Source organism: Terrapene carolina, unplaced genomic scaffold (assembly GCF_002925995.2).
Source record: "Terrapene carolina triunguis isolate 2854851 unplaced genomic scaffold, T_m_triunguis-2.0 Scaffold42, whole genome shotgun sequence".
Lineage (NCBI taxonomy): Eukaryota > Metazoa > Chordata > Testudines > Emydidae > Terrapene > Terrapene triunguis.
In genome coordinates, this window is record NW_020664393.1 from 19,964,165 (window position 1) to 19,976,351 (window position 12,187).

Sequence of the window (12,187 nt, forward strand, 5' to 3'; positions counted from 1 at the left end):
CATAATAAAATATAAATCTGTTGATGGTTTGAGTATCCTAGGCAGTTAAATCACAGTAAATTGTTATGTAGTGTTTCACTGAAAATAAAACTTATCTTGGACTATTTGTTTTTCCACAAGCTGTTTAAAACTTCTTTAGAGAATTTATTATTAGGAAGTTAAATTTTTCATTTAATTTAATTGCTACAGTTACTCTAACAGTTTTCTTCTCTTTGCCTGGCCCACATTTCAGAGCATCACTGATGACCATAAAAGCCCAGAAAGTGCAATGTGACTTAAATGACATTTCTGCTCATTATATTCATGGGAAAAATATTAAATTTAGTACAAGATGTTTGTTTTTGTGAATCTAGTCTCATTATTAATAAAATAATAATTTATTTCATTGGCATTTCATGCCTGAAAGTCTCTGGGTTCCTAATAAAATGCATATTAAACAAATCTTAGTGGTAATATACCCAAATACATTGAGAAACACCAGTGTATATTACAGAGTATAAACCGAAATCTCACTGCCTACCTGTAGAGGCACTTCAATCCAAATATACAATAAATATCACTTCCTCCTCACTCAGTGTTACACCATCACCCGTACTATGCAGCCCAAACGTGAAATAAACCTAAACTTCTCCTCATCCTTAGAACCTAAAAGGAAACAAAAATGTATCATCTGTCCTGGATGGACACTGCAAATATACTCTCCCCACATTGTAGCACATGGGCATTTGCTTGTTTTCCGTCTTACTTCCAGGTATGATGGAGCTCAGATATGGATCACTAATCCTTAGGTGGCATAAGTTAGAGCAGATGCTGGGCAGCTGTAACTTGCTCTGGGGCTGGAGCCAGCATAGACCAACAAGATAAGAGATCCATCATTCACTTCCACCACGCTCTGTGTAACACTCCATGGCTTCACCTTCAACATTGTAGTGCACGAGCCTTCTCTTTTTTTGTTACTCCTTTAAGTATGTCCTACCTGTGACATTATTTAAATCTAGTATTCATTGCTTTGATACACCTTTTGCCAAAACCTTTATGTAATTGATCAAGGTGATTTTACTTAATTGTTTAGTTTTTTTCATGGGCATGCATATTTTCTCTCAATTTTTATAGTGGCTTTACTTGGAAGCCTAGGGTAAAATTTTCAAAAACACCTATGTCCCATTATGAAAAGTTTCTTAGTCCCAGTGACATTCAGTGAGTCTCAAGCCACATTTGAAAATGGGACATAGGGCTCTAAGTCACTTAAGCATTTTTGAAAATTTGACCCCATTCTCTCAATTTTAAAGAGACATTCCCAATAAATATCAAACTTATAAATGAATCAAAGGTAAGAGATGCTTTGTCTCAACAGGAGATCAATTTGAGCATGAGTTTTCTCAGAACTTGAATTAGACATCCCTTTTCCTAGCCCCATATTTCTTTAACATATTCTATGTTTGTCCCTATTGTATAAGGTTTCCTCTGTGTTTTACAGGGTTGCCAAGTGAGCTGAATCCTCAATTAGTCCTAGTACATAGTCTCAGAAGATGTTTGTCCCCCACCAGCTCCAGGCTGTCTCTTCTTCCTGTCTGCTCTTTCAGGAAATAAAGTTGGAAAGCTGGAGTTCAAAACAATGAGGGGGTGGGTGACAACAGCCCCAGGGCTTCCAATCACTTTGTATGGACCTAAGTTTGTAAAAAGTTATTGTCTGAGTGAGGTGGGGAAAGACAAATTAGTCATGTGCAAATTGGCTTTGATGATAAAGTAACTGACCTAAAGTCAAAGCAGACATGAACCACACTTTTTTGAAGTGCTAAAGAGTTTGATTAATTTAAAATAAAATACAATTAATGCACCACTGGAGTTCTTGATGTAACCTAAAATTAGGGCTTCCTAAATAGCACATGGTAGGTTATTCTCAAAATATTTTTGCCCTAGCCATAACAAGGAAAAAACAGAAATCTCACAAGAAGCCTATTCTCATGAAATCTCCAGTCATATTTCTAGACAAAAAGATTCATATAAGCATTCAAACTTTGTTTATCCAAATCCGATTCCAGGAGGTATGCCCACACAAGTAAGAAATCCACTGTACAGACCTGTAATTGGAGTATAACACGGAGTTCCTTTATTTAAAGATCTTTCTTTGTACAGACATCAGAGGTGAAAAACCACTTTATATCTTATTGACTAATAAAGAATATGATGAAAAATAGTCATCTTAATACCAAAAATATTTTAAATTAATTCAACTGCATTCATCAGTATTATTGCACGCTGTTAAAACACAATAAATGTTAAAGGATGTATGTCTCCTGCTTTGGGTATAAAACATCATCATGGATTTTTAGGTGCAAGTACTTGGGAGTAAATCAATTTTATATTGAGGTTTGTAAAATAAGGGGAAGCTTGCAAGAAGGCATGGAGATGAAAAGGTGATGAAATGGGTATTGAGGCCATTGTCCTTGGTAGAAAGGAAGTGTGATGGAGGCAGGCAGAGGAGGCCAAGTCAGCGATATAGGCCCTGGAAGGCAAAGACAACTAGTTTAATACAACAAACAAAACACTCACACTGCAGATGTTTTGTAGGGACATGATCAAGGTCTATCTCTTTATTGGAGGGTGATGGGATGCATGGGTGGAGTGGGGGGAGAGGAAGGAAGTGCAGAGACAGAGAGGATTACTAGCTTCCTTTTAATATAAGTAGTACTAAGTGCTAGTAATCTGTGCATGTCTCATTGCAAACTATGATATGCTTGAGAAAATATGAAATCGTATTGAGAGGCATCATTTACAGATCTAAAGCTGTAAATGATGGCAGTCTTTTATTAGAGCATATACCAAACCTATTAGGCTTGCGTTAAAGACTATAAACATTATAGAAAATAAATGTTCTTAAAAGTTGGCTAAAAGTTAATTCACAAAGTAGACACTTAAAAAAAGAATATTAGTGAGGGAGCATCAAAGACTGCAAGACTGATCTTTGTTGAACAGTTAGGATCTAATGAAGATTAATTTTCCTATCTTGTAACAAAATTTAAATTTACTTAAAACAAGTTATAAAGTTTTAATGTTTCAGTGTACACTACTAGATGCAGGTGTAAATATATTCTTTTTACATAGTACTAATGTCCTTTTTGAGGCTGGGACTGTATCATCCTCTGTTTCTGTATAGCACCAAGCATACTGACATATAATAATAGTAAAAGGTGCTTATTGTTTTAATCTATCCTGTCAAAATGTCTTCCTACATCAGAATTTTTCAAGGTGTTAGCAAAAAAGGCTTTTAAAAAAGTTTTAAAACATTTAGATAAAGGAGTTGTTTTGGTAATCTGTTACCCATGGTGAAAGAAATTCTCTGTTTAACAGAGCTAAGATAACTAAAAAGAAATATTTCTAGTGGTAAAAGTGTTTGTGTCAATATAAATAATATTATAGAGGCATTGGTCGCAGAACCATATTTCATTTTTCATTTCAAGCAGGGATTAAACCTCTTATGAAAAATACAGTGTATCCTCTCCAAACTTACAGTACTTTCTCTTTGAGCACAGAATGAATGTTTTGAGAAAATGTACAAGTAAATCCATTAGTTAAAATCAGACCCTAGATCATTTAAGAAATGTATCAGCTGTCATTATTTCTTTGTTTCAAATTACTTTAAATAATGGAATAACACTGACTCTTCAGACTTGTAGCTAAAAATATAGCCTGGGCTATATTTGAAGAAATTAGGTTGTAATTAGGCTAATGATTAATGACCTGTATTTAATTGTTCTAATTATATAGGTTGCAGTCCTGGTCAGATCAATAACTCAGATAACTCCTGAATATTATGTTTATATGATTTTATATAAGCTATAACTCAACTAAATTTTCTTCTAAGATAATTTGCTTGCAACAATTCTATTGATTGTAATGAGTAAGTGGTCTGAGGGAGGCTAAACGTGTATCTTATTGATTAGGGTTACCATAATCCAGCAAGCAAAAAAGAGGACGGGAGGAGTCCCGCCCCTGTCCTGCCCTAGCCCCGCCCCATCCTGCCCTAGCCCCGCCCCTGCCCCTCCCACTCCCCCCCCTCAGAACCCCCAACCCTCCCCCCGCTCCTTGTCCCCTGACTGCCCCCTCCTGGGACTCCTGCTCCTAACTGCCCTCCAGAACCCCAACCCCTACCTAAGCCTCCCTGTTCCTTGTCCCCTAACTGCCCCCTCCTAAGCCCCCCCCCAAATGCCCCCCAGGACCCTACCCCCTACCTGTACCCTGACTGCCCAAAACCTTCTCCACCCCCCCAAAAGCCCCCTCCCCAACTCCCGACCCCCCCCCCGTCTCTTGACTGCTCCCTCCAAAACCTCCCTGTCCCTTCTCCGACCCCCTAGCCCCCTTGTTGTTGGCCTTTCTTCACCTAATGTCTCCATGGGCTTTCTCAGGAACTGCATGAGCCGCTCGTCCGGCACGCTGGGCAACAGTGGGGGAGGAGCTCCAGACTCCCGGAGCCGATCTGCCATGCAGGGAGGGAGGGGGGGAGGAGGAGGAGGACGTGCTCTCTCTGGCTGAGTGTCGGAGCTCCATGTAAGTTTCACCGGCCGGCCGGCAGCACTGTTAACCCTGCGCGCTCTGCATCAGGGGGAAGTCCGGACATTTACAAATTCCCCCCGGACGCTATTTTTAGCTTAAAAAGCCGGACATGTCCGGGGGAATCAGGACGAATGGTAACCCTATTATTGATAGATTACTTGGCTCAGGTGTCACTGCCTTCTAAAGGTTCTTTGGTTACATGCTAGAGTGGGCATCAGTTCATGAAAGGCTCCCCTTGGCACTGCCTTGGCTCCTCTGTGTAGTGTCAGGGGAAGGCACATAAGGGTGTCCTTAAAAAGCAGATAAACTGGAACGGAGGAGCCGAAAGAGCTCAGTTCCTCATTTCATGTAACACACTCCTCTAAACCAGTAAGACAGCTGCAACTTGGTTGCTTTGTACTGTGCTGTTAATCTGATCACCCCTAAACCCAGTTTAGCTGGCTGGGACAGTGGCTACTTTGAGCTGCTGTGATTTACTGGCAGTGCTTAATTTGTAATGAAAGAGGTGCTGGAGCTCAAGCAATTTTTTTACTTTCATAAATGGTGCATCAAGCCCAGAGGTGCTGGGGTTCTGAATTGCTAAGCCTAGAGGTGCCGGGGCTCAGCCCTGGAAAGCCCTGGTACAAATTAAGCACTGTGTACTGGCAAATAGCTATTAAAAGTTAAGATTAAAAAATGATTTAAAGTTGATGCTACATGTCTTCAGATTATTAGAAATATTGTTCAATAGCATTCTCTTCAGTTTTATTAATTAGTTTTTAAGAATGAAATTTAATATTTTTTGTAAAAGTCAAAGAAATTCCCAGCCAACGAACTGTTAAGATGAAGTTAAGGTTGAGACTTCGTATTAGTAAATTAAGGGTCAAAATATGACAGGGATGTTGTAATTATCCCCAAACCAAACACTAGATCATGGGTCGGCAACCTTTCAGAAGTGGTGTGCCGAGTCTTCATTTATTCACTCTAATTTAAGGTTTCGTGTGCCAGTAATACATTTTAACATTTTTAGAAGGTCTCTTTCTGTAAGTCTATAATATATAACTAAACTAGTGTAGTATGTAAAGTAAATAAGGTTTTTAAACTGCTTAAGAAGCTTCATTTAAAATTAAATTAAAATGCAGAACCCCCCAGAGCGGTGGCCAGGACCCGGGCAGTGTGAGTGCCGCTGAAAATCAGCTTGCGTGCCGCATTCAGCACGCGTGCCATAGGTTGCCTACCCCTGCACTAGATACTCAGGAAATTCAGAGTTACGGCTATTTTTTTTTTAAACCTGGGAATCTAGTCTATCTAAGGTATTTCTAGGGTGCCCATCATCATAGTATCTGATAATTTCTGAAATGTTTTAGATTGTTTTCATTAATGTGTATTGTTTTTGATTGCATACAGTTAACATTTATAATGTTCTCACAGCCTAAGGCCTCACAAACAATATGCATCTGATATAGCTAATGAAAATGTTACTTATTTGCATGAGACAAGGTGTAGGTGAGGTAATAGCTTTACCTCTAATACTTTTAAGCAAACGGTCCTTTCCTCCACAAGTTTCATTATGAAGAAAAAAATAAATGAGCAATTTGAACTTGGCTTTGGTATAATACCTAAGGGTTGGTACATGAAGAATTGATGAGAGTTTGGGTTTAAACTGAGTTAAGTTAGCCTACAGCAGTTTTGAAATTGATTGGGAAAATCACAGATGCATATTTGTCTCATATAATGAAATGCAAAATGAAATTTTCCATATGATAAACTCTTTGAGTTTAATACATAGCAATCATGGTATTTGCTGGAAAACAATTATTTTCTGATCCTTTGCATCAGAACTTTAAGCAAAATAGCTAAGTAGTTAAGAGAGATTGTTATATAATGTAATTTAACACATTACTCATAATATCTTGGTTATGGTGCTTCAGTTAAATTATTTTATAGAAAATCACTACTTAGTACAAATAAATTAATAAATATTTCATATCCAGCAGATTGTAGAAATCTACAGTTTCATAATATATTTTTTAAAGTGTGCAAGGAAGAGACAGGAGAGGAATTTGTCTGAGCATGGACTGGAAGTTTCAAACTCCTGTATATCTCTCTCATATGAAATTACCTCTGAAAACCCATAAGAGTTGGGTACCTTGCCTCAGAGCTACCAAACCATTGATTAGAAATTGTGTTGATTGGAATGCTTTAGACACCAAAACATCCTCTAGGAGAATCCTGGCTGTCGCTGTCAAACAGATTTTTTTTTTTAAATTCTAAAGAAGAAATAGGGGCCCAGGAAGCTGATCATTCACCTTCTCGCTATTCAGGAAATACTGTCCCATTGGCTGAGAGATAGTTTCATCAAAATCAGGCCATAACATTTACATTTGCAAACTGATTAAATTATATAATAAATAAAATAATAAATTGCTCCAGATAACAATATTTTTTAAGAGAAATCTTTTTTTTAAACAGAAGTCTTCTTGTCACATGACTATGCTTGGAAGGATTTATTTTTGTTGGTAAATATCAATTTCACTGCGCACACACAAACTGATGAAAAAATATTTCCATTGATGATCATCGAAATTTACAGATCGGCAAAGTAAGACTTTTTGGCCAAGTGCAGTGATTTAACCATTTGAATTAGCGTTGTTACAAATGGACTAGTAAATGAATAGAAAAAAGAGATATGATTTGTTGGTTTAAGGATATTTACTTTGTATATTTTTACATGTGATGATGAAAATTTGTGTTCTAACAGTTTATAAAGCTTTCACTATTTGAATCTCATTGTCTGTCATTAAATAATTGTCTGACCCACTCCCATAATTTCCTGCAACAGTGAGTGAAAATATAAATCAATAAATAGAAAAAATGCTTAAATAAACATTGATCCCTTGAGATTAGAAAAAAATTAAAATCAAATTCTGCCAAGTCTGCACCTGATTCACACATTTTAAACAGTTGTTTTCAGCAAATCAAAAGCCAGGATTTGCATATTAGCTGGAACAATTATTTTCATTCATGAATTGCTTTTTAAAATAAGAATAATAGAAAATGATTAAAATAGTAAACCATGTGGAGGAAATATGTCCTCTTTTAATGTTCAGTGTAGAGCAGGAAACTACCTGAAGTGAGTCAAGGGCTTCACAGGTGGAAATTCGTACCAGTAAACTACTAAAAATAGCGTACCAGCAAAACTGGGTTGTGTGCATCATTTATCTTTTTTGTACAAAGCATCATTGAAATGCATTGCATTTTATTTGTTCCCTGGCAGTCATCCCAGTTAAGCAGGTGTGCCATTTATCATGGTGCCGATTAAATAGATTATACTGTTCAAGTTCATTAGAAATGTTAACATGTTTGGTAAATTAAACAGGAAGATAGGAGGCTTATTTGAAGATAAATCTTGCGTATCTACAATTAGAAGTTTGTACAACTAAAAACGTAATATTAAAATTTTGATAGTGAAAAAGTATTTAATATAAGTTTACTCATAATTCAAGCAGCCCTTTTTTGTTCATGCCACTGTTTTTAGAATCTTCTTAAAACATAGAAGCAGATGTTTTAGATATTTTTCATATTCTGCAATATACAAGCACACTCAGCATAAGATAAAAGCCTCATGGCAAAACCCTTGTAATCCAGCCCCACTAAGACTACTGTACTTAATAAACCTTTATCCTATTACCTGTTAGTTTGTTTTCTGTGGTTTGGTTAATCAGAATAAACAGTAAGATATTTTCTATCATGGTAATAATAGGCAAGAAAACCGGCCTGTTGCTCTTTTTGCTTCACAATTTAGTTTCCCATATTGGACTAAAAGATGAAATAACTCCCTAACCAGTCAGCTGCTTCCACAACTTGCAGGACAGGTGTCCATTATTTATAGGTCTCTACTGATTGACCAAATGACAGAAAAACTAACAGGTATAGTAAGAAGGGGAGAAGTTATTTCTGTGACCTTTGCAAGGGAGGGGGGGAATCCTTTTTTGCTTCTTGATGTGGTATTAATGTTTTCACAGGTCTCTCTCTCTGCTTGTCTTTTATATTGGGAATATTATACTTAACGATTCTGACAACTGTAAAATTTGAGAAATTACGACATCATAAGAGTAATGAGGGATTGTCATCAATTGTTAACAGATTTGTTCTTGGTTTTTGACCCCTATTTAAATTCAGTGCCTAATGAACACTTGAGAGAGAGCATATCTTTATTGAAGATTCAACATCCTTGCCCCTTCAGTTAAGGTGGACATTTCACAATACATATTCATGAAAGCCCCATGATCTCATTCAGCAAAACCAAAGAAGTTTAGATTCGACATTTTGAAAGTTAAGCGCCAAGCAGGGATTTGGGTGGTCTTTATACTTCATATAAAGTGAGGAGTGGGCATCAAGACAAAGGAAAGTTTTAAGGATGCATTTGAAGGAGGACAATGAGGTCACATTGTGGATGTTTACAGGGACCTCCTCCCATGCATAAGGGATGGCATGATAGAAGACGTAAAGGTGCTAGTTTTAAAATTTGATATTGGGTGATGAAGTCTAGCGTCATTTGCAGAGCAGAGGCAGGAGTAGATATCTTGATAGCACATGATAGGTAGGGTGGGCATAGGCCATGAAGGGCCTTCAAAGTTGAGGACAAGTTGTTTGATGTGGTGGAGAAGGGGGAGACAGTTGACATGCAAAGAGGGGTGATATGGTTGAAGTGATGAGTTAGGAAATTATCTCTGTATCAGCATTTTGAATGGGTATAAATGGGGCAAGGTGGGATTTGTCAAGGACAGAGAGGAGGAGGTTGCAGTAATTGAGACTTGAGATGATGAAGACCTGGGTGACAGTTTTAACTATATAGATAGAGAGGAAAGTCCAGATCTTGGTATGGCCTGGATATGGTGATCTAGGAAAAGGGCTGAAAAACTAAGGGCCAGGTTATGGGCCTGACTGACGTGGGGATAGTGATGTCCATGGTGACTGAGAGATGGAGGAAAGGTCAAGAGTTCTGTTTTGCCCATGTGGTGTTGAAGCTGATGGCTGGACATCCATGAGGAGATGTCAGAAAGACAAGCCTATTTATCTTTGCACATAAGAAAAGCTTCTCTTAAGAGAGGGCCATTCTAAGCACTCTTATCATCATGTGGGGTTAGTCAGTAGGGCTTAATGCAGGAATGTGGAGATCATTGGGTATAGTATACTGAGAAGTGTAATTAACTATATACACAGCACTGTCAAATGAAAAAAATAAAGATATACTTGAAATCTAATCAGTTTTTAGAAAATAAGTAGTTTCCAGTACTACGTGTGCTCCTGTAGCCCCTGTCAGCAAACCACTGATGGTCCCAAGGCAGATCCTCCAACAGTTCTGTTCAGAAAGGGATTGACATCTGAACATGTGAATAGGGTGCAGTATATGTAACTGACTGAGGTACATGCAAAATGCAACTTTAGATGCCTCAAAAGTTGAGGAGAGTCTAAGTTCAAGTCTACAAGAGTTTCTTCCTGATCAAATTGGGCAGCCAAGGACCTAAGGGAGCTAATCCAATCGGATTGGTAATTTTAGAGAAGCAGGGCTTTTTCAAATTATTCAAATAAAAGAAAGCATTAAACACTTTCTTAATATGATAAAATTTGGGTTTTCTGATTTTGCTGGTTTTTAAAACTCAGTTGTAACACTTTCTTATCCTGACTTTTTTTTTTTTTTTTAAATTGAATTTATACAAAGATCAGGTCCAGAGCAGACAGCAACAGGAAAAACAATCCCGATTAAAGATTTCATGCATAACCTGAAAGAGTCAGCAGTGCAGAAAAATATTTTATCAAGGGTTTTTTTTAACATGATCTCCAACATTGGTCATCTAGAGCAAAGATTAGCAGTGACTCACTACATTTTACTTTGAAATGCATGAACAATTATTTTTAATTTTGAACAAATATCTAGTAAATATTCCAGATTTTTAATATGTTGGTTTTTTCCTAATTACTGGGGTTTTCATGTGATAATCAAGCTCTGAAGATTAAAAAAAAATCTCAATCATTTTAATAGCTGCTGGTCATGAGTTTCAGTTGCAAATTTCAGACACTTGAACTATACGATTATCTGAGTATGTGCTAGGACTTCAGATTCTAAATGTGGATGCTACAGTACCGAAAATTAACAACTCAATGGATCATTTTCAACTCAGCATCTAGTCCTATACTGAAAATTAAGTTTTTGATCACATCTGAGAACTATTTTAAAATGTTTTTAATAAAATTATTTCTAAAAACTGAATAAGGAAAGCAATAATGAATGATGCTTATATTTTGTTCTTTATAGAAGGAACATAAATGTTTCAATTACTATATTTGTGTTTTAAATAAAATTTTTATGTCTGGCAAAAAAAAAGGTAAATTATCACATGTGGTTATCACATGCAGTTATCAGCCGCAAGTTGAAGTAATTTTTTTTTCTCAGGTGGGACACTAGCATTCTGATTATTTGTGGTGTGTTGAGCTACACTGCTGTGTAGCATTATCTACAGTTAGACACAAATCTTTGTCTGGTACCTTTCAATGCTTTTAAAATTAATTCCTTACTCTAGGCTGGATTCTGATACACTAATTCACCTTAAGTAGTAGCTTAGTTACTGAGAAGTCCCTGTCATTTAAATGAGATCATTCCAAGAGAGGCACTACTTGGCCAAAATTTTCAAAATTTCCTAAAGCTAGTTACATTTTGCTGTTTTATATATCTGTTTTTGCTGTTTTATTTGATCTTGAGGTAATTAACTGATCTGTTAATTTATTTTTCAAACATTGCCATGGTAGCCCACAGCTTTAGATGATTGTAGAGAAGCCAATATTATAAATTATAAATTATATTAGGTACCTATATAACTGGCATGATTTTCACAATTTCTGGTCACTCACAGCTTCCATGAAGTCATTGTTCTCAGAGACTTCATATTTAGTTACATTGAGATATGTGGTCACTTGACATAAATCCTGACCCCTTTGTTTGGTTTGGTAAATATTTCTCTCAGGTAGATAAATCTTGATGTTCACCTCAACAGAAGTCAGAATCTGTGTTATATATAACAGCACATTAATTCAGATGGTGACTTTAATTAGTGCAATAGTTTTTGGGTTATGCATGTTAAGGATTCTGGTTTACAAAAACTTTGTATATAATCACTGGAAATTTTCTTTTATTTTCAAATGTAATGTAATCTGAAAAAAAAATTAGTATTTCATATGTTTAAAATAGCAACTTTATTAATTGCATTTTTGTAGAAACCTACCAAATATACTCGTTCATAAGCCAAATTTTTTTAGTAAAAAAGGGAAGCACCAGAGAAGGGGGTCGGCTTATGAACGGGTATAGAGAGGTAGAGGTGGGACGCAGCCCCTCCCCCCAACAGAGGGAGCAAGGAGAGGCAGCATAGCCAGAAGGGAAGAGGCGGGGCCAGAGTCTCTCCGCTTCTGGCCACGCTGCTCTCCCCCCAGCCTCCGAAGCAGCTGCAGCTCCGGGGCTGGCAGGCTGCAGCCATGCTGCTTGGCCCCGCCCCCCAGAGCAGGCTGTGGCCATGCCACTGGAGCACACTGCAGCCGTGCCACCCGGCCCAGCCTGCTGGAACATGTTGCGGCCGTGCTGCCCAGCCTGCCGGAGCAG

The 12,187-nt window shown here is 37.3% G+C and overlaps 1 protein-coding gene across 3 annotated transcripts in view; it reads left to right on the top strand.

The window, feature by feature from the left end:
* RNGTT (RNA guanylyltransferase and 5'-phosphatase) overlaps window positions 1-12,187 on the top strand; it is a 409,198-nt gene that overhangs the window by 227,899 nt on the left and 169,112 nt on the right. The window lies entirely within an intron of this gene.